The sequence below is a fragment of the Paramormyrops kingsleyae genome, chromosome 12 (genome assembly GCF_048594095.1).
Source record: "Paramormyrops kingsleyae isolate MSU_618 chromosome 12, PKINGS_0.4, whole genome shotgun sequence".
Taxonomy (NCBI): Eukaryota; Metazoa; Chordata; class Actinopteri; order Osteoglossiformes; family Mormyridae; genus Paramormyrops; species Paramormyrops kingsleyae.
The window spans coordinates 23455068-23478162 of NC_132808.1; the positions used below are offsets into that span (position 1 = coordinate 23455068).

Sequence of the window (23095 nt, forward strand, 5' to 3'; positions counted from 1 at the left end):
CCACAAAAGATTGCGTCTAGAGTTTACAGAGAATGATGCGATGAATGAAAAACAAGTAGTCAGGGGTATTTCTGTGGCTGAAAACACGTTGCTAATGAGGGAGGTCAGAGGAGAACGGCCAGACTCATTAAAGCTAACAGGAAGGCCACAAGTGCAAAAATAACAGCTTAGAACAACAGTGGTGTGTGGAACAGCTGCTCTGAACAAACAACTCAACACTTATGAGGGGGGTCCTACTTGCTACTAAGTAGGGGTACCTAATAAAGAGGCCACTAAGTGTGAGTTCATTTAATGGCGAAGCCAATTAGCAGTTATTGTTTTTGGTTTGACCGATTTACACTGTTAAACATCACAAGTGTAAGGGAATTACTGTTAGTCTTAATGGTATTTTCAGAGCAGCGATTTCGGAGCTCAAGCGAAGCACAGGTCACACAGGAAGCAGCAGAGCTTTGTCTGATTTCCCCAAGGAAGGCAGGAAATCTTCGGACAACGTGCTGTGACTTGTGCTCTAATATGGGGGATTTGTGGCCTTTTCTCACTTATATTCTCTCCAGTTCATCTTTACTGCTGCTACTGAGGGTTGGATGACGCAGAATCCAATCCGCGTGAACGCAAAAGAAAACAAAAGAAAAAGTACAGAGACGAGAGGCACTCCGCTGGCTGTTAAAATAGTGTCCACAGATCATAACGTTTGGGATTAGATTAGGGAGGATAGTCAAGTACATTATTTCCCCGGAGGCAGGTAAGCTACTTGGTCTATAGGGATGTAAACATAAACCAAGACTAGGAGGAGGAATTAATTAAACCAGAGCAGCAAGGACACAAACTGGGATCGCATTACTACAGTACATGGCTACACTGCAATTGCTGCAATCACACGTCTTTTATTATTATTATTACTATTACTATTATTCATTTATCTGAAAGACTAGAAGGCTGCTGTTTAAAATGTCAGGCCACAAAGTGGCTCATTCCTGGAATTAAACAGCTCCATCCCACCAATTTCCTTCCTTTCTTTCAGGGGTGTCTCTCGGATAATTTATTGTGGTGGTGGGGGGGGACTATAAGTCATATAGAGGGCCGAAACTCATCATTAGCCAATGATATGCTTTGAATCGATGAGTGACGGGGATGGGGTACTTCGAGGACCAATCATCTTTCATCTGGGGCCAGTGTCCCTGTAGCCCCGCCCCTCTATATAATCCTGCAGGAGCTGAGTTTTAGCATGAATTGTAGTGGTAGTTGATGGCACGGGTAATGGGCAGAGTTAGCCACCCCTCCTATGTGTTTCTGAGCAGGCGGAATGGGATCGGACCGCAGTGCGGCCACTCGCCGCGTTTATCTGTTAGGCACGCTGCGTTATCGACGGCACGGAAGGCTGAAGCACACGGACTAATCATTTCATCACCCGGGAACTTCAGCGCGTGTGAGCTCTTCCACTAGCACTCCATTACCGATGACGGCGGGGGGGGTCGGCGGGGGAAAGGCACAGCCAATCGTGTACCGGGCTCGCCCCACCCCCACACGAGCGTAACACAGAGAGCTCTCGCCGCGCAGGACGGATGGCCGCGGCGAACGTTTTCTCGCGTCCCTCGCCCAGATCCACAGCCTCACAGATCCCGTGCTGACCGTCTGCAGCACCCCCTGCCCTCTCTCCTTCGCCCCCTCTCTGACGTCCTGTGATGGGGTTTTTCTGTAGCTCGCTGGAGGCTGGAATGATCTCCCCCGAGACTTACCCAGAGACACACATTTAACAAGCACAAGCATCCATCTGCAAGGAAACTCTTAAATCCTCCTGCTCTGTACTGAAGGGTATAAGAAAAATACTTATAAAAATACCGCGGCTTTGGTCATGACAGGTCAGTAATGACGAACTTTGCTTCTTAACACAGGATCTCTTTTCCCCCTGGTAATTACAGTTCCTTCGATTATTTTAATAAGGATGGAAAACACAAATCCTTATCTTGCTATAAAACACACTCAAATTAAAGAGACACGTTTTTCTTTGCCTTCAAACCTTCAGGTCATCAGTTCTTCCTCCGTTTCACAGGTTTCTTCCGCAAAGTATCGCCCCCTTTCAAGGATTTCCAGTTAAAAAACATCTTGAAGGGATGATAGACACCATGACACCCCTGACTAGATTCTTTCAGACAGAATTTTTATTATTCATTGCTTTAAACCCTTAATGGGACGACAGAAAAGTGACAAATTTCACTCAATTTCCCCCACAAAAAAAGGCAACTCATGGCTCTGGGAGGACAGGAAGAGAGCATGCATTCAGCAGTCCAATTAAAACCCCGTTTCTGATTCAAAGAGATGGTGGCCGGTAGACTAATGTGTCCTTAAACCCCCTGAGAAGATAACTCGGACCAATCAGCACTGTTCATCCCCGGCTTTTAATGGTTCACATAAATCAAGCCTGCATGCTGGTATTGACAGAGGGACACAGGTATCTGAAAGCAGGATTAACGCACAGCCTAATCTCGTTTTGTCTCTCTCGGCACCGTACACACGTGTAGCTGTAGCTGGGTATTGCGACGATGCATTTCTGCATGCTCTCATGCACAGAGCTAGAGTGCAGAAGCTTCGTGGGACTGGTCTATCATGCCTTCAGCCATATCAGGAGTGGCCAATCATATCGGCAAATGGCCGGTATGTATGCAGGTTTCTGGGTAACCTTTAGGTCAGCTGCTCAAACCCAGGTGTGAGGACTCTTCAGCCAATCAGGCCTCTAATTAGTAATCTAATTAGTGAGTTGCACCAAAAACCCGCACATCCAATGGCTCTTTCTAGATAAGATTGCCCACCTCTGTGAAGCTGCTGGACTCTGAAGCAGCGCGCCCTAGAGGTACAGTACTCCTGTGTGTGTGAGGGGGGTAGCTTCCCTCAAATAGGCTTCGAGCGGCGATGTGCTGAAGTTTGCTGCCTCAGATTCCCACCATAATCCAGACAAATGCTTCTCCACACATGCATGCATGCTGCGCACCCATCGATATAATATCGGATTTCAATAAACATAAGAATGGGGGCATAATTATTGTCTGTTTGGTTCTCGCTTTGACAGCATTGCATTTATTTTTATAACATATACTTCTATCAGCTTACAGTTATACAGATTTCTGTCGGAGGATATTTTGCCAGAGAAATTTAGGCTAAATATCCAGGTTAAAGACACAGGACTGCAAATGCAGGTTTAGAGTCCTGATCAAATCTTTAGACACTTGCAACCTGCTACTCCATCCTTACCACATCCAAGGGTTGCCTACTTTTGCAGCCTTTGTGCTAGGATTCCTATATGCTTCAGATGACAACCGTATTCACGACCAACATGGCAACCTTAATCATACCTTACGGAACAGGCCCCCCCTGACATCTTCCATTTTCTTTTTGATATTTCACAATGGCAGAGTCGCTGTCTGGGAAAGAATAGAGGCTGGTTTTGCAATCGGCGTCCGAGTGACATGTGACAACACGCCTGACAAGATGGCCTGTCCCTCCGCGGGGCCGGCAAATGCACGCAAGGGGCCGCAGCAGAATTCTGAAGAAGGTGAACTTCACGCTCGCGTAATCTCTGTCTGCGATTGGCTTCTCGCTCAGGGGAGCAAAGCCGATTGGCTGGGGTCAGAACCACTCAGGGGGCGCGGGGAAAAAAGGACAGAAGGTGGGATTTAATGAATAACAAGGAGATTGATATTTCAATCAAAAACACAAATAAAAAGTGTTTATTGAATTTTTCTTTTTTTTCCCAGAAATCTTTGCTTCAAACTTACATTTCTGTTTAGATGAATATTCTGTGTGGTAGATACTTTATATGACAAATGGAAAATGGTAAATACATGAACAGCACATGAAAATTAGCATTTAAAATTAAAACAATAAGGAAATACATGAAGGTACCTGTTTCTGAATAAGCACATTATGATTCCCTACTAATTAGTTGCTAACTCTTGGTATCATAAGAAATTTTAAGGGGAAACTCTTGCCTCTGGTGCCTTTTGATCACACAGAACTGACTTTTATTAAAACTTAACAGAAAAAACAACAGTATTTTCAGCGTCTCCTCTAGCTGGGCCCAAGGGAATTCAATTGGCAAAGTTAACTTAACGTCTAGGTTTTGTCAATGTGAACAATGTTCTCCCAAGATAACTTTTTTTCTATGTACTGTGAAGCTGAAATGTTTTATGGAAAAGGTACTGAAACTTCTTTGATGTAGTTTCAGTTAGTGCAAATTAATTATTCTGAAAAATGCAGCCGGTACAGAGGTTTTTTAATCCAAAAATGTAAGAAAAACAGTGTTTAATATTATGGCCTCAGATGTTAGTACAGAGTGTAACAGTCACCTCCATTTCTGACTCAGAGGTTAGTATAGAGTATCAGTCACCTCCATTACTGACTCAGAGGTTAGTATAGAGTGTAATGGTCACCTCTGTTACTGACTCAGAGGTTAGTACAGATTATCAGTCACCTCCATTACTGACTCAGAGGTTAGTATAGAGTATCAGTCACCTCCATTACTGACTCAGAGGTTAGTATAGAGTATCAGTCACCTCCATTACTGACTCAGAGGTTAGTATAGAGTATCAGTCACCTCCATTACTGACTCAGAGGTTAGTATAGAGTATCAGTCACCTCCATTACTGACTCAGAGGTTAGTATAGATTATCAGTCACCTCCATTACTGACTCAGAGGTTAGTACAGATTATCAGTCACCTCCATTACTGACTCAGAGGTTAGTATAGAGTATCAGTCACCTCCATTACTGACTCAGAGGTTAGTATAGAGTATCAGTCACCTCCATTACTGACTCAGAGGTTAGTACAGATTATCAGTCACCTCCATTACTGACTCAGAGTTAGTATAGAGTATCAGTCACCTCCATTACTGACTCAGAGGTTAGTATAGAGTATCAGTCACCTCCATTACTGACTCAGAGGTTAGTATAGAGTATCAGTCACCTCCATTACTGACTCAGAGGTTAGTATAGAGTGTAATGGTCACCTCTGTTACTGACTCAGAGGTTAGTACAGATTATCAGTCACCTCCATTACTGACTCAGAGGTTAGTATAGAGTATCAGTCACCTCCGTTACTGACTCAGAGGTTAGTACAGATTATCAGTCACCTCCGTTACTGACTCAGAGGTTAGTATAGAGTGTAATGGTCACCTCTGTTACTGACTCAGAGGTTAGTACAGATTATCAGTCACCTCCATTACTGACTCAGAGGTTAGTATAGAGTATCAGTCACCTCCGTTACTGACTCAGAAGTTACTACAGAGTGTAACAGTCACCTCTGTAACTGCACCGCCTTCACCGGCAATATCACCTGACCAAGATGGCTGATCTGCTATAGCTGTCATCCACACATTTGTGATTTTTGACCTTTTCAGAGGTATTTTCAATTTTCCAACCACTGGATTTTTTTTCTTCTTTGAGAAAGACATTAAACCAAGTTTTATTACAACCCGATATGCTCTGCATAAATTTGATGCTGCATGAATCTGACTGATTGATTGATGGTGTTTGAAGTGCGGTGATGGTTCTGTTAAAGGGACAGATTATGTGTATACCAACAAGAAATTAGAATTATGCGAGAATCTAACATGACACTACAATCATCACATTATTACATCCGTCTAACCATCTATCCTGATTGATCAGTATCTAATCCACGCCTGTGTAATCTTGAGCCATTCCTCAGAGATGCAAAACGCGGCTATAACCTCACAAATTCCCTCCTGCAGACACAGTGCACTTTGAACTACAGAGAAATACCATCACAAATTCTACTATTTATGAATTAATTAAGAACTCATGTACTAGAATAAAATATTGACTTAGCTACAGTCAGTTTACGTAAGTGATGAAAAAAACCTTCCTAGATGTTTGTAACTGAGCTACGATCCCAGACCAATCCTGAAAGCATTCACAGGGCTGGATGTTTGAGATTAAACACTCACAGGAAATCAAGTGGCTATGCTTAAAACAAGTTTGACTGTTTGTTACCTCGGGAAGTGCGTTTGTTTTCGGTAAAGCCTCTACGGAAACGTGTATTCATTATGCCATTCAGAAAATGGCGTCTTGCTCAGGAATCTCTCAGAAAAAAGCACCATCTTACAGTCTAACAAACAGAAAAGCTGGGAGAGTTTTTGTTCTAATAGCCCGGAACAGACTCAGTTCAGTGAAGGAGATTTCTCAGTAAATGGCCTTGGAGAGCCATGGGTTTGTACTTAAAGAGGGAGGCCAGGAAGGGGCGGGTAATTTACAGAGCAGCTGGAGCAGAAATAGCTGTCATAGTTACAACTCAGACGGCCGTCTGTCAGGCACGGCGAGAATCGCGACAGGTTGCCCCCAGTGGCCATTCTAGGATTATCGGTATCATACCTCTAACACGGCCGTCTGGCTTATATTAAGCAACACCTGTCGGCTACGAATGTCGGCATCAACCTCTGGCTGAGATGAGCCTCGTTCAGACATAGTTGATGCTATTTCGTCTGTTTCGGCTGTTGTTGATCTGAGACATAAACCCTTTGTGCTTTGGCCAAGTGTGTTTTGACTCTGTTCTATTAAACAATCTGATGAATGTGTGAGCAAAAAAAAAATCTGTTAAACCTGTCGTCTCGCTAATTATTCCTGCTTCAGTAGCATTTAATATTTAATACGACGTCACAGTTTGTTAGCAATTGTTTTATCCTACATTATTTATTCAGTCGAGCGGGTTGTTGCCTGCATATATCGTGTGCCTACAATTTCTACTCCAGGCAAATTTATGCCAGTTCCAAAATCCTATAAAAATCTGTGATAACTTGAGGAGGAGAATGACGACTGACATAGATGAGAAAAACAGTCAGCATAGTATTTATTTTTGACAAAGATGGCAGTGATGCTCACACTGCATGTCCGTTATGCAGACCATCAGACGGAGGAACTGGCGCAGACATACGCAGTGCAGTCTCATTATCAGAAAACTGTAACACGTTGGGGTAATCTAGATTAAGAGTTTACAAATGCAAAGTGAAGCGATATCTACATTTTACATTAATTTATTTTAACAGATACTTTTATTCAACGTAAAGCATGCTTGAGAATGCAAGGGTAGCCTGTCACTTGGGGTTAGGGGCCTTGTTAAAGGGCTCAGTAGTGAAATCACTCTACTTACCAAGGTATTCAACAAGTGACCTTCTGATCATGACCACAGGGCTCTATCCCAATGAGCCACACACTGCTTGCCTTGAAAAATGTGTGTCGAGTGGAATTAAAATGTGGGGGGAGGGCGACACCCATCACCTAAAGGGTTCCAAGGACCAAATGTGACTGAGAATGATGTCATGGGGTAGCAGGTGAGACACAATGTTTTTTAAGGACATTATGAAAGATTTACACATAACACCCATGGACACCCATGCACAACTCACACAGCATCAAAAGCAGCAACGCGTCAAATTGAAGATAACTCAAAGATACTGCTCAATATTAATCAATCAAACAATACAGTATTGAATGTCAAAGCATTAATTAGAATCAATAAGGCAGGAAATAAAACGTCACAGTGCGGTTTGTGTGATGGAACCTAAACTCCAGTGGCAACTAAACTCACAGCGAATCTTCAGTTTTCAAAGAACTTAAAGCCTCTGCAGTATAGTCTGATCTTCTCGTTAGATTGTCCCCTTTTTCAAATTCGACCAGCCCCTGTCTACCGTATCTCCATATTTGTGTCCCAAGGTCATCATCCCTTATGGCCCCGAGAAGAGCCTCTCCCTAAATGACAACTTATCTTGATATTCCTCCATATTTCACATTGTTTGTTCATTCATCACCATGTGTTCTTCCCCTGGGCATCTTCACCCTTAAAATACCTGTTGATAAATAGCCTGATTACATGCTTATTACCACGGCAGTCCCAGTATCCTTGGCTATTTGCCCCTTTATCAGAAAATCATTCAGTGCAATTCGACCAGCCCCAAGACTTATTCAATTGTCTTTTTCAAATATTTATGCAAATCAGACTCGACACCATGACAGAAATGCACATCCAGGAATGCTAGCCAACACACCCTGGGAATACTGATCAGTTCAGCCATTATTGATTCTTATAAACCGTTAATAACTGTGTAATTTAGTGTCACTATCAGCTCAGTATGTATTTGGCATATGAGGGATATTTTTTAGATAGATAGATAGATAGATAGATAGATAGATAGATAGATTTGTTTTTGCACATGATTTTCAAAGTACATTATTGTAATAAAGTTGATCGTTAAATCCTTAACAAAACAGCACATTATGATCTTTTGGCCTGTTGGCCAAAGCTAAAATTCTGTCTTCCTTTGTCTCACTTTCTGGTTTGCAGATACAGCTGCACGGGATTAAGATGAAACCTAAATTTCCCACCCTCTTCCACATTCCAATGCTATACCGCGATAAGCACATTCACACTTATTCTGACCTTACTTTGCCCAGGTGAAATATTTGATTTCAGATCTAATCAGGGCTTCTGCCTACATATCGTGTTCCAAAGCCCACTGCAGCACAATAAGTCAGACCTCCAGATCCAGTTCCAGTGGAAAGCAAGATAATGATATTAAAGATCACAGAGTGAAAATATACCCCACGTTATATTGATCAAATTACTGGGCAGTAGCTGGTCCAGGGTCTAGACAAAAGTCCCTTCTTTAATTAATCATTCCTGATAACGGTCTCATGAATAACGCTCCGACTGAAGAGTGCTGAAGATGTCGAACATGTGAGTCCCCATGCTTACCTCGATTGCTAAGGTTAATTACTAAAGTTAACTGTTTGCAGTAGTTTGAGACTTAGAAATATGGGTTGTTCTGCTTGAGTATAACATAAAGGATGTGTCAATAAAAAAAGCTAATCACTTTAATGGACAATGAGGAATGAGGTCTAAGAGAGATGCTGAAGAACATTTGTTAAAGGGTTAACGTAAGATACATAAGAAACATAATGCTGCAGCACACTTTCACCAACACAGTGACAATCAGGCGGTGTTTTGGTGCCTGGCTTGTGTACTGTATATTGTCGGGTATATTACTGATGTGCGATGTGTGTCATTTATTCAGAGTATCGACATAATCATGAAACCAACTTTAACTAAAACATCAAATGACCAGAATAACCAGAATCTCTAAGTGCTTTTCTGTGCCACCAGAACACGTATTCACTCACCAGGGGCAGATTTGTGGGTGGCCCTAGTAAACACACGTCCACCCCAGGCAGTACTTCCCCCCCCAAAAAAAATAAAAACCAAATCTCAAGCATTTACAGTAATTCTGATGACAAAATGGCAAAATATTACCTCATTGCTACTGCATTAAAATCATTGAATTTAGTCTGGCCACTCCATTCTACAAGGTTTGGCTCCACCCCTGTCACTCACTCTAATATATCGGTATATGCATTTACACTGATCTCACAATATCATGTTACTGATGTGGTGACCATTGTACTGTGTGTCACTGCATAATGAAAGGCTTGCCCTGCCTGTGTCATATCAGTGGTGTCTTCTGCAGAAGTGCTGCACCCTTCGTTTATCTGTAAACACATTTCACGTCGTATTGCCCCCCCTCCACCCCCCACCATTCAGCTGTTTCAAAGCACAAACCCAATCTCACATAGGAGTATACAAGAGGAGCATATAAACAATAGAGGCTATTGTTGTCTGTGGGATGAATCAGCATTGGTCGAATGATTAAGGTGTGAGGGAAATCGCTTTGGTTTCAAATGGGGTGTGCTTCTGCTCCTTTGAGGGTCTCCACCACTGCCGGGAGACCCTTAACCTCATGAAAAGAGGGTTTAGTCACCCAGTCAATAGTAATTTTAAGTCTAAGGCCTGTGACTGTGTACTTCATTCTGATCCTGTCGAAAGACATCGGGTGAGACAATTTTCTATGGACCTTTCTCAATCAAACAAACGGCAAAGATGCAACAAAGCCGATTTGAAAAACTCTGGTCAGAGAGGTCTGCTGATCAATAACAAGGCTCTATGAGATTTTGTTTTGTACCTAATATATTAGTGGACCAATACTATCCACTGTGATGTACCACACACTGCATTGCATAAAGAAGGCATATTTTGGAAGCCAAAAGGAGAGAAGGGAGAATAGATACTTTCCAGATCTTTGCCTATTGAAGCTAATTGAGGCAACATTTGTTCTCTGCTGATGCAGATTTAATTTCATGCATTGCAAAGTGCCCCCTGAGAAAGCCTTGGAAGACAAGCTCATTCTAGGATTTTGTCATTGAGAAAGACGTCACTTTGTACTGAGGAGCACTGTGCTTGTGCGGAGTTTGCATATTGTACACAGCCAATGAATAGCTTCAAATAGAAAACCCTAAAATGCTCACTGTCAGTCAAATGTATTGCATGTTAAATTACCATAATGATAAAACAGAAGCTTATGTACTTCAGGGTTGGGGCCATTCCGGAATGCATTGATCAATTCCAGTCCAAATCAGGAAATGGAACTGGAGCTGGGATTGGAAAAAAAACTACAGGGAACAGAATTGGAGTTGAATTTGAATTTCAGGGAGATTTAAGTTCCAACTTCAGTTCCATTTCCTGATTTGGCCTGGAATTGATCAATGCATTCCGGAATGACCCCAACCCTGATGTATGTCTCTCGTATAAAATGGCACAACCTGATACATGACGGTTTGCTTAATAATGAAAATATTAACATTTTTACTTTTTGGTACTCTGATGCCTTAATAGAAACCCAGTGCTCCTTTACAGTATGGGTGAGGAATAATCCAGAAGAAAGTCTTAATCAGAGATATGAGCCTCTGTGCACAGTGTTGGTAAAATGCATTTAAAGCATATATACCTCTCATAAATTATTCAATATTCTTAAATATTATTATTTCTGGCTTGCTTGAAGCCTGCCATTTTTGCGCCTGCTCTTAGTAATTTTCTTATTGAATGGTAGATTGCTGAAAGCCCCACCAGCTGTACTCCCATTTACATAGGAGAACCTGACATTTTCCCTCCATTTTTTTTAGCCAGATGCGGTGTTATTATATAAGTGATTAAATTCGCAGGGAAAAATGAGGCTGTGGGAGTGGGGTGGGAACTGAGCAACACGGACCCCAGGAAATGGTCAGCAAGTCGCAGAGACAAAGATGACGACAGCGCCCCCTACCTGAAGATCTGTTGAAAATCCAGAGGGTGGAACAGACTGACCCCAAGAACCTGAATTTTACATTTCTAATGTGCATACATGCATACACACCCGTCATACGCACATGGAAATATTCAGTGATATTATGCTTCATTTGCACTGGGACTACAAGGGTAGTGGATTAAATATTACTCAGGAATAAAGACACCTTTGGGTCAAACGGATAACACATTTATCTAGTTAGAACACAGCAGCTGCACTAGGAGCAACTGAAATCCCGTGTCATGCCTTATCTCAGTGAATACATGTTTGTGTCCCTTATTAGGCTTAATGCTGTAAATCAAATCAAGATAAGGAGGAACAAGGGAATGAATGAACATCTTACCTACAGTAAAGTAGTGGCGTTCTTTAGTGGGAGCTTATGCAGCTTTATGCATGTGTCATCCAGGAATATGCAAGATAAAGATAACGGCCCCCCTGTAAAAAGAAATTGGAATCTACAATGTTAAATAAGATTATAGGGGAAGATGGATATTAGTGGAACGTTTTGTTAATAATTCACTGTGGTCGCACATCATTTGGTAATTAAAGTTTTTAAAGTTTTTGTCTGAGTTGCATTTAATTTTTCTGAATATTAATTGCAAACTGTTTCAGTTTGTAGGTCCAAGACAGTTTGTGCTTTGGGAGCAAGGTGACCCTGGCTGGAGTATAGTGAAGTATCATGAAGTATAGTGTTCAGTGTCACAGTGGTTCAGTGGGTAGTCCTCTAACATGCTGAATTTGCAGTTTGACTCCCAACACTGGCTCTGTGTTGAGTTCGCATATTCCAGGGACGGTGCTAGGAGCATAAAACATCAGGAGCTTAGCCCAGACAGCGAATCCCTCCGAAGGTCCACCACCACACCCCCGTGAAGTAAAGTTGATCGTAGCGCTATGTAGGTTTTGGGAAACGTGATCCTGGACCGGGACTGTTGTGATGTAGGGAATTCTCAAACTGAGAGCCTGGTTATTTAAACATCTGAGGTAAATCACTCCAGGTTCATCCATCCATCCATTTCCTGAAACCGCTGAATCCCAACTGGGGTCGCGGGGGGGGACTGGAGCCTATCCCGGGAACAATGGGCGCAGGCGGGAACCAACCATGGGCAGTCACCAACACACCGCAGGGCAAACACAACTACAGGGCCAAGTTAGACTCACCAATCAACCTACTGTATACTCGAGGTTTATTCGGATTCACTTTGGGTTTCAGCCCCCAGTGCTTCAGCTCAGTGACGCTCATGTCCGGCATGTTCCCTCTGTGTTTTTGAGGGTTTCCTCCGGCACTTCAAAAAATGTGCAGCTAGGTTCATGTCTCTAAATTACCCATAATGCATGCCTTGAAATGAGCTGGCTTCATGTACTGTGTGCTTCATAGATAAGCATTTGCAGAAGACTGCTGGGAAAATTAGGTTTTGTTAATGCTATTTCTGTTTCTTAATCTATTCCTGTCAAGACAAGAAAGGGACAACAGGAGTACACTTTTAAGGTGGATCCAGCTTACCTGACCCCCCCCTAAAGGTTCTGCCTCAAGGTGCAGGCACTCTCTAATTCAGGACCAAAGAGAGCCATCAGACAGCCCAGGTCCCGACAAATGACATGTGACCCGGCTCTGCAGGAGAAAGTCTGCCTGCAGCCATTACAATCAGCCGAGTCTCCGTCAGTTAGTCAGGTGAGAGAAACGCCCTGGCATACTCAGAAACCCGGGTTCCCCTGTGACCTACTCCCAGGGGCATGTACAGGGGCAGTGAAATCACTGAATGCTGATTGGCCCGTGGAGTGCCCCCCTTCCCTGCCAGCCACTGATACAAAACATATCATTGGCTAATGATACCAGTGGCCTGTCTATATGACTATATCTCCTATTATGCCCACCATCTTAATAAAACTAAAAATGAAATCCTAGAATTGCCGCTGCCTGGACCGCAGCAACACTTTTTGCCCGGCACTCCCAATAGACCTCCACACCATCCCCCCCCCCCCAAAGACCCATCACACAGCATTAATAACCTGTCGATTTTCCCAGAAAGCTTCCGCAGCGGTTCTCTAGGTGACTAAGCTGCTATTCTCTTCACTATCCGTTGATGGCATTCCTTTTACTTAAGTTCTCTTTGGACCATTAGACCTTTGTTCTGTCTACTAGATAAACAAACACTAAACATGAGGGTGTCAATAGGTGTCGCTGTTACCGCTTTCGGTGTGAAGCGCTGGGAGGCAACCGCACAGCAAATTCAGCAGTGTTAAACTGTCAGTGTTAGGGATTTTAGAGTCAGAGTGTTAATTTTTTGGTATTAAAAACAAGGGCGGCGTTAGGTCCAATCACTTGGGGCTACAGACCTGAGTACATTAAGCCGAGCCCCGAGTACTTTAAGCCGAGCCCTGAGTACTTTAAGCCGAGCCCCGAGTACTTTACGCCGAGCCCCAAGTACTTTAAGCCGAGCCCAGAGTACTTTAAGCCGAGCCCCGAGTACTATACGGCGAGCCCCAAGTACTTTACACCGAGCCCCAAGTACTTTAAGCCGAGCCCCGAGTACTTTAAGCCGAGTACTTTAAGCCGAGTACTTTAAGCCGAGCCCCGAGTACTTTACGCCGAGCCCCGAGTACTTTACACCGAGCCCCGAGTACTTTAAGCCGAGCCCCGAGTACTTTACGCCGAGCCCTGAGTATTTTAAGCCGAGCCCCGAGTACTTTAAGCCGAGCCCCGAGTACTTTACGCCGAGCCCTGAGTATTTTAAGCCGAGCCCAGAGTACTTTAAGCCGAGCCCCTAGTACTTTACGCCGAGCCCCAAGTACTTTAAGCCGAGCCCTGAGTATTTTACCCCTGATGCCAAACTTCCTTCAAAAAAACAAAACGTCAAGCCTCGGGTAAACTGGACTTAGCCCCTGATTTTGTTCAGTAGCTAGAAACGCTCCTGGTTATAAGTATGTTGATTAAGACACACTATTAAACACAGTATTATTATACAAATTTGCTAAAATTCAATAATCAAGTTGCATCAATCTCTTTTTTCGGGTCCTTTGCAGTTTATGGAGCACATTAACCGTCACTATTTTTTTTTTGCACATGCATGTCAGAAAGCACATATCATCAAACAGCACTGAACGTAATATAATATCTAGACACATTTATATGCACTTTAGAAATGGCAATTTATTAATAAAAGAGGTGAGTGACACACTGAAGCATATCTTTCTTTCTTATTGTACTATACATGAACAGGCATTTCATTTTGTCATTAGGTGAAGCGGCCCATTTGTTTGAAAAGCCAAACAAGTCATTCCTTATATTGATTATCTAACCTGAGGCAATGCACGGAAAAATGGATTTGTTTTTTAATTATTGCTGCATTCTGGGTTTTTTTTTTATATGGTGTTTGACTCAATATCTTCCTTAGAGGCAGAACATGAACATTAATTAACAAATGCTTTCATTTCAGCACTAATTCAAATGTCCTTGCCCTAGCCTAAGGAAAGTGCTGATGTAATTATGATAATTGATTGTTTTCATATTAAAATGGAATAATTACACAAAAGACAGGAGGGTACGTCAAAAGCAGATATAAAATCGCGGGCAAGACTACATGTAAACATTACCGGTGTTTCTTTATGGAGTGACTTTTGAAATCGAGGTCTTCCTCGTGTTTTTCCCTGTTTGAAGTTAGTGAAGATGACCTGCTGTGATTTACATACGTCCCACATGGGTCTGCGCATAAAGGCTGAGACGTTTCCCACTGAGCTGCTGTTGAATTATCCAGCCGCACACTAACCTCCAGGTTCATTCGGCACCTGCTCAATTATTCAAAGCTCCCGGACAGGGCTACGCTCACCACACACTCCCTCACTTCCTGTGCTGCGCGCAGAACCACACTGACGGCTGAAATATTCATGGGGCCCGTGTTGGGGGGGGGGCTGATATGCTCGAGTTAATGGTCTAACTGTCGGAACGGGTCCTGAGTGTGATTCTCCATTAGGCTTGAGGACTGCAGTGCACCCTCGTCCCAAACATTCAGTACAGGGACCTCAGAGGTATAAACAGGAAATACATCATTCTGAATGTATCTTGAAAGATATACTGTACATTGTTATTGAATAATATATTTCACAGGCAGAGTTGCTTTTAGAAATATTGCATGTATTGCTGGTTTATTACATGGATATTACATACTATATATGTGTTACATGTCCAAAGATATATGTATGGACATGAAATACATCTTAAATGACAGATGCAGAAGTAGATTTTCACAAAACTTTGAAGCATTCCAGCATTACTGCTGAGTGGCAACTGAATTTCTTTGAATCATTTTCATTTAAATGATTAACTTTTAAAACTCCGTGAAAAATGCTCTGACTGCATATTAGAGCCGATCACTTACTTAAATCATCAGGAAGATAACATCTGAATTTCAGATGTTTTTACGTTTTTATATTCTCCGTATTCTCAATTTTACTGTATATATTGCTTTAAAAACCAAGTCATACTCAACTGCATAATGTCATCAGAGAAAAGTGTTCCATCAGGAAGAGAAAAACGTAAACATCCTTTGAGAAATGTCTGTGGTGTCACAGGAGCATCGTTAAGCCCTTTCAGGCAGATGGACCTAGGCAGACACACAGAGTATTAATCTGCCCTGAACGCTTCCTCCCGACTTGCCAAGCTGTGGCCAAAGAAGAGAGGCTGAGGTTAAAGTCGGACTGCAGGCTGAGGAAAGGTCAGCGGTCCTCAGGAAGTGCTGAAAGTCAATTAAGAGCATCGCTCTCACCCTCTGGCGCCCACATTAGTCGCCAGGGCCAGTATGAAACCGTATCCAACCACCTGCCGAAGCCCGGGAGCTCCCTGCCATAAAGAAAGTTACAGAACCAGGCCTCTAGGTCTCACGTTGAGGATAAACCATATTCAAGAATACAGTAACGGTGTCAGAGAAAGTAATGTATTCATCACTTCACTATGAAGGACAAATGACGAAGACGTCGACGAATTCAGCCAGGGTAAATAGCTTTGGAATATGAAGAACCTTTCGTATCGGCTTATTGCGTCGTAAAGAAAAACAGATGTCTGTGATATGCTAATTTAAATGTCCAGCTATGAATTTGAATGTACTGCAACATATATAATTAGAAAGTGGCACGAAATAAAAGAGCTTCAATTAGACATAATATTAGCTTCCATTTGTCACTCGCTCATGTGCAAAATGAAGGACGGACCAGGCAAGTCAAAATCGGGAGGTGTCTTCGTTACTCTCCCGCCCCAAGAGCCTTTACTCTCATGCTACGATTCACCCCCTCCGGGCACGATGCAGCGCCCCTCACAGGGGATATCCCAGAAGACAGCGACAGCGTATTTAAAGAACCTGGACCTGTACGTACAGTAGGCGGGTATCCAAAAAAAATGGCAGGAGCCCAGAAGCGGAGCAGGTCACTAGTTACAGCCCGGGCACAAAGTCCACCGCCACGTGTGGGCGGCCCTGATATCCTTATGTCACAGCCAGAATGTTCCTGAGGAACACTGACTGCTGAGGGCTTTGTTATCTGGGGAAATTATCAGGGTAAAACAAAACAAAAAAATACTGCTTCAATACCAGCTTGGGATGGAGCGAGCACGCTCTGCTTTACTTATTTAGCTGTCCTTGCTCTGTGCCACATCTGACAGATGCGTAAGGCTCTGGTAGGTAAGCAGTATAGGTGCAATGGAGGGCGGGGGTAGCCCCCCCCCCCCAACTGACCACCTGTGCCCCCCCCCCCCCAAGATGCTAAAAAGATTAGCCTTTTAGCCAGCGTTGTGACTAATGGTGGATACGGATCATCTGCCCACCCCATGCCTTTTACAGGTACCCCCCCCCCCCCCCCGGTAGACAACCATCCTACAGCAGATTCTGACCCTTTGTCAAATGTCCCTAGATAAAGTCAGACAGATCTGCATGAAGAAAATAACAGATGTGGAAATATAACATCATACGAAGAAAGAAAAACCTGGGAAGGTGGGCACTGGTGATGTCAGCATAGAGATCGACCCGCCCGTCCATAACGAGAGAGAACCCGTATTTCATATTATACACTGTTAGCGTCAAAGCAATCGATCTTCTTGTCCGAACGGCGGCTCACTTTACATAAAGACAGATTGTTTATTGTGTAGTGTACAAACACACGTTTGAAGCATAATTGCTAACAAACGCTGACGGTAAATCTATTTTCTCAGGCCCCTCTGCGTGAAAAATGGCCGGCTCTTGTGCATTCCTTAATATGCTAATATTTTAAATTTGACTTAAGCGTGGCTGAAGGACAGAGAAGACTGAGCACCTTGTTGCATGACTGCAAGTGATGATGACTAACACGGTTCCTTGATTCCGCAGTCACATGAGTCTGCAGTCACATGATTCTGCAGTCACAAGATTCTGCGGCCACATGACTGACATAAAGATAGCCCAAACCTTTTCACAAACCCCGGTACACAAGTGCAAGATGAAATAGATCTTAGTCTCTCATGAATTGACACATTGTCTTTTACTATTTTGGAAGACCTTCCCATTGACGCAAGTCAAAACCGTGTGTATGAGAGTGTGTGAACCCATTGGAACTCTAATACAGTAATATATAAACTCATTTATATTGCATGTTATTCTTAGTGGTTTTGACGTTGAATTTTGACTTGATTATTAGAGAAATGTGAAGGTCATTGAGTGAACTTTCAACATAATAAAGTATAGCGCTCGCGTCGTTCAAGCTGATTCCTTCAAAACTGCGGCACCGTGTCAGTTGGGTGGCCACCATGATCCAGAAACTCTGACTGAACTGCCACTGAAACGCCACGGTCCACTGAATATTAATACACGTGAAAAATTGTAACACGTATCATTTTGTGTCCCGGCACCCTGTCGCTGGGAATCCTGCAACCGAGTGCTGGAAAAGCACTAATGAAAAATGGATGAAAGGACAGATGTCTCACGCCGTCACCATTCGCCGGCTTCACAAATGTAGATGTACCTCTGATGTTTTCCTGACTCCCTGAGAAAATTAAGGGCCTGCTTTGGACCCCCACAATGTGATGGGCTCCTGAAATGGAATGATTGATCTTCTGGCAACCCCCCTCCCTGCTCTTCAAATTTAATTGTCAGAACCACCTGCCTGGCAAATTTAATCTTCTGTACACGCCCTCCCCCACCCCCCCCCCCACTCCCAAATTACATTTTGCTTGGGGCCCCAAAAAGGCTTGGACTTCCTAATTCCAGCAGCAGGACCAGCTTCTGTAGGCCTCAGCAGAGCTTCACACCAGGACCCATCTCTCCTACGTGGGGGCCATGCTAGTTCACAGTTCCGAAGCTCGCTTACGATGTCTCGCTTGATGCCAAATGCTCTTCTGCCATTTCTCACGCGTGGGCCCGGGGGGGGGGAGAGAGCGGTGCACGCTATCTCCTTGCAGATGTACGGGCCTTCCGAGGTATCACCCCAGCTGCGACCGATCTGCCGTGAACCACCAGTGCTAATCCGGGAATGGGCTTTGACACCTATTTTCCGCTGAAAGGTGCCGGGTTCTGCTGCTCTTCCCAAAGATCTCGCAAACGCTCAATAACCTGGCGGGACAGGTTTTGCGAGTGTGGCCACGCAGATCGGACCTGCAATCGACAAGCGTGGCCAGCTCCACATGCGATGCTCCCCGTCACCCCATCGTCTCTGCCTAAGAGGCTGCTGCACACCTTCTTATCTCCTCCGTCTTGTAGGTCCAGAATGCAAAAGCCTTTTTGGCAGGAAAAAAGTGATTGAGGCGAAATGTATCCCAACAAGGCTGCTGGAGAGCGGGATGGTACTTCTCTCTCTTCCACCTTCGATTTCTCTTGTCTTTAGACAAAGCAGGGGCCTGTTTATGTACCACAAGATTCTGAAGGTTGGTTGCCATGATGGAAAGTCATGGCTTGTCACCTTGACCTTAAACATTATGCATTATGGTGTCTGATTTATGCATATCAGTCCACAGGCATGTGCAACGTTATTATATGCGCTGTAGGCAATCATAATATTGATTTAAAAATACCGGATCCATCAGTCTTGGATCACTGAAAGCCTGTTCTGTTCTATACATAAAGCACACATTAATGGAGTAAAGTGGTGAAAACAGAGGCACAGCCACGTAAACACTAATAATCATATAAAATGACTTGTTCTGGCTTTCAGAGAGAATTTTATTCCAGAGTGAACATTACAGGGGATAGCAGTCTGTCAGAGAACGCTCTCGGATTTACCCTTCACCTGCTCTTTGTCTCTGGACTGTCAGAAAAATGTGAACGTGAACACATGTAAGCCCCCCCCCCCCCCTCCCGCCCCACACGAGAGAAAAAGGGTAGGTGAACCCATGACCCCCGCAGGACACAGCTCTGCGCGGTGAGGCACCACAAATCTCAGTATAAAAATGCTACTAAAATGCATCGCAGGCCGGCGCCCCCTGCTGCCCGGTGTGTCTTGCACTAGCTGTAGCCCAGTGTTGCCAGGGAAGGCAATTGAAATAAAATGCTTTGTTTCATATCTTCCTGCGAGTCACTTTAAATGGCATGTTGATAACTCAGGGAATTGTGGGAATTTAGGAAACCACTGCGCCTCAAACAATCTGTGTCTTTCTAAAGTCCCTGTTACACCTACCACCATGTTTTTTTATTGCTTACCCTGAAAATCATTCCTTATCTATATATATTAAATGACATGTCGTAACACTTAAGGCCATGTTTTTAGTAATTTATAAACACATTCATAATGAATTATAATGCATTCATAAAGCATTATAAACATGGGTATAAATATTGATAAAAAGGCATGCATTATTAAGAATGAATCATTATTTGTTAAAAATGTATTTATAAATGACTAAAAATATGGCCTTAAGTAAAGTGTTATCGGAATATCTTCCACATCACAAGGCTTCAACCACCTTTCACGTCCCGAAGCATCTGCACCGAGAGCAACATGAAAGCTGAATTCAGTTCATAATTCAATTAGGACATAATTGTACTGGTTACTTTTAAGTGGTCGGAGTCAACCAGCGCCGTTAAATTTCCGAAGCTTTTCATGACGACTCTACAAAGAGCTTTGAAATTAAATTAGCACTAATCAACTGTGTTTTGCTCTCCTACAAATTACTATGGTAAAATTAATCGTTCAATTAAACACTTTTCAAAAAGTCATAAGAGTATAGTGTTTGTCTTTTTTCTGTGCGTACAAGCTTGTCCAGCTTTCCAAATATTCGTTTAACATCTAATAAAATCAGGCTACAGATCATACACACAAGAATTTTTTTGTTTGCCATATATACACTGCCTGGCCAAAAATAGTCACCGCACGAATTTAAATCAGCAGGCACTTAAAAGCCAATGATAGCATCTCTTTTTAAAGCTTAGCAACATAGTGCAGCGATAAGGTGAAGTCAGCTGAATACCTGAATCTATTGAATGGCCAAGTTATCCCATCAATGGATTTTTTCTTACCTTAAGGCATTCTGGGATGAAAATGGCAAGTTTCATAGGGATCGGACTGTCAAAGAGTGGTTTAGGGAGGGCAAGGGATCATTTCCTCACGTGAATTGGGCAGCACGTAGTTTTGACCTTAACCCCATTGAAAGTCTTTGAGATGTGCTGAAGAGGACTTTACGGAGTGGCTCAACTCACCTGTCATCAGTACAGGATCTTAACGAGAAATTAATGCAAATGAAAAATGAAATAAAATGTCGAAATGCTGCACAAGCACATGGAAACAATGCATTAACGAATGTGCACCACAATCAAAGATAAAGGCAGACCAACAAAATACGAAATTGCTCAACTTGTTTTTGGCCAGGCATTGTGTGTGTGTGTATATATATATATATATATATATATATATATCAGTGTTTCCCGTAGGTTTACATATTTGGGGGGGGGCAGACATATTAAATGAATTGGTAAACGCGATATTTTCCGACGCGCGCTCTCTGTCCGCTGGTGGGAGTGTGCTCACCTGTATGTGCGCGCACATCCGGGCAGAACGCGATACAGAGAGCAGAGGAGAATTGTAAACGTGCGACCGTGTAGAAGCAAAAATGACAGGCTGTTGTGTAAATGAGATAAATAACATGCGGCTATTTAATTTGTTTAATAAAAGGACAATGTATAGATCTGTTCTATATGAAAGGTAACCTGGCGCTATATATAAAATAAAATTAAATTAAATTAACTTGACCTTCAAGGGGGGGCGGGAGGTGCCGTTGGGAGGGCGGGGCGCCCCCCTAATATAATGTTAGGGGAAACACTGTATATACAAATATACAGTTTATTTGTATAAAAAGGAAAACACTTATCCACATAACCTTTAACATTAATATAACAAGGCCACCACTTTTTGCATCAGAAGGTGGGCAACCAGGAAGATTAGCATTTTCACCCTCGGGAACTTGGCATGACCTTTACTGGACTCATGCTTCCATTCTCCTACATGCTAAGCGTTTGTTTGCCTGTGGTGGTTATGCTTTCTTACAGTCTGTTATTCATTGTTTTTTATCATCAGTACTTATTGCCTTGGATTTATTTCCCTGTATGGTCTGCAGGAAGCATATAAATAAGAATCTCACTGTACTCTGTACCTAGAGTGCTAAATTTTATAGTCAGCCAGTACATCTACACCACATTTTCACAAAGATGACTAGTCGCTGGCCTGGATCTCTGCTGAGCAAAACAGACAGGAGAGAGAGGCAACTCCCTTCGGCTTTGGAAAACAAGCTAAATGCTACAGGACGTCCGCCATTGCTCCTTCCTCTGCCGAAGCCAGCAGGTCTACAGCAAACGTGTCCCCCTTGCCTGCTCGCCAGTCATCCGCCGGACCCACGTTCCACGTAACGGTGCAGCCTCTGTTTTCGGGCCTAGCCTAGCTGGGCTGTGTTAGCATTTTGCCATCAAACATGACTAAGACGAGGATTAAATTAAATCGAGGTTGATGGCGCAGTCAGGGTTCAAACTATGTCTGGGAACCTTTGGGCTATGAGGCTACATCCTAAACCGCAATCGTGATTGTGACGATATGACTGGAGGTACAGCTCGGGGACTGAGGTTTTTTCTGCTATACCCTTTCTCTGTTGCGTTTAGGTCTGGGTTACCATTAAAAAACTGTAGAAATTAGCTGAACACTTTAATCACAGTCAAAAAGATGTAATATAGTTTGAGGCAGATCATAAACGCAAACTGAAGCTGATGTCCGATACGCAAATGACTGATTTCCTCGCTCTAGGGGTGTAGTCAGGTGACACTGTCCCCCCACCCCTCGAATGCAGAGGACAGAGCCAAGAAAAGTGAAGAGTTGCTGTCAAAACACAGACTGATGACTTTAGTCTCCTTCCTGTGATGCAGCATTTTTTCTCTTTGTTTTTTCATATAAAACAAAATTGTACTATAAGCCTGAGGAAGTCAACAAAAGAAAAATTGACTATAAGAAAAGTTAGAAATTCTTACCATTAGCAGATTTTTCATGTTAAAAATATTTTTTTTTTATCTTAATCTTCCAGGATCTTAAGAGAAGTCAAATCCTATCTCTCCGCTCCAAGTATCCGAAGCCATACTGAAATGGGATCGCTGTGAGACCATCTGCCCCCGACGCTCCGTTGACCAAATATCTTCACCAAACATCTCAATCCCCATGTAATTCAAGGATATCTTTCGTTGGAATCTTGTTTGGAATGCTTTTATGTCTTGGAAAGCAATTTATTTGAAGTAATTCAGACCACGAAAATTCTTTACGGTGTTAAACAGTGGTTCTCCTAAGAAATAACGGACTACAGCTTTGAGCGATAAAGCGTTCCCATGGGAACCTGGGTCCGTATCCCTAGTCCTGCCTCATCTCCATTGTTACATCTTCGGCATGCCAATGTTGATATAACTCATTCTCATCCTGCTGTTTTTCCTTTAGGTGCTA

The 23095-nt window shown here is 43.1% G+C and overlaps 1 protein-coding gene and 1 long non-coding RNA gene across 9 annotated transcripts in view; one reads left to right on the top strand and one right to left on the bottom strand.

Annotated features, from left to right (window-relative positions):
* The window catches only part of LOC111849395 (uncharacterized), a 76756-nt gene extending 73096 nt beyond the window's left edge, over nt 1–3660 (top strand). Inside the window, exon 9 of the long non-coding RNA XR_002839508.2 lies at nt 3408–3660. This is a non-coding gene — a long non-coding RNA (uncharacterized lncRNA). The remainder of the gene's footprint in view (nt 1–3407) is intronic.
* Nucleotides 1–23095, bottom strand: part of lingo2 (leucine rich repeat and Ig domain containing 2) — a 285847-nt gene that overhangs the window by 50367 nt on the left and 212385 nt on the right. The gene's annotated exons all lie outside the window — the stretch shown is intronic.